The sequence below is a fragment of the Monoraphidium neglectum genome, assembly GCF_000611645.1.
Source record: "Monoraphidium neglectum strain SAG 48.87 unplaced genomic scaffold scaffold03534, whole genome shotgun sequence".
Taxonomy (NCBI): domain Eukaryota; kingdom Viridiplantae; phylum Chlorophyta; class Chlorophyceae; order Sphaeropleales; family Selenastraceae; genus Monoraphidium; species Monoraphidium neglectum.
Window position 1 is genome coordinate 1 of NW_014010095.1, and position 691 is coordinate 691.

The window sequence follows — 691 nt, forward strand, 5'->3', positions numbered from 1 at the left end:
GCGCTGGCCGCGTCCTGTCCGCGACTCCTCACCCCGCCCCTCGCGCGCACACGAGCCCCCTCCGCAAAACGCAGCCCCCCAGAAGCGGCAGCCACGGCTCGCCCGTCAGCGCGGCGGCCCCCGCGCATATGTGCGCGCGTGCTTTTCGCTCCCCGCGCTGGGCGCAGCGCTTGTGCGCTCGCCCGCCGCGTGCGCGCCCCCTGCGCATCTGTATGCGCGGCGGCGCGCGCACGCGGGAAACCGCGCGCCCCAGTTTTGACACCCCTGATCCCACCGTCAGAGCCTGCACTTACTAGGAAACGCGAGCCTCGCACACAGGGAGGAGAAACAAAGAGGCGCCGGCGCGCGCCGCATACACGCGCACGCCGGCGCCCGAGCGGCGCAAAACGGGGGGCCGCCCGTCCCCCCCACCCCCGCGCGGCCCCCTTTTTGGGCGCACTCTTGATGCCGATTTTGTGGCCGGCGCTTTCATGGTATCCCCAGAACAGATTGAGGAAACGTTGCAGCCCAGGGTTGCGGTTTTTGCCCCCGCCCTCGCCGGGCCGCGGCCCCGCCGCACCCCCGCCCCTTCCCGCACAGGCGAGGCGCCCCGGCCGGCGCGGCGAGTTTCATGCGGCGCCGCGCCGGGGCGGGTTTGGATCGCGTGTGACTGTGTGCGCGTGCGCGCGTGTGTTTGTGCGCGCCGACGCAG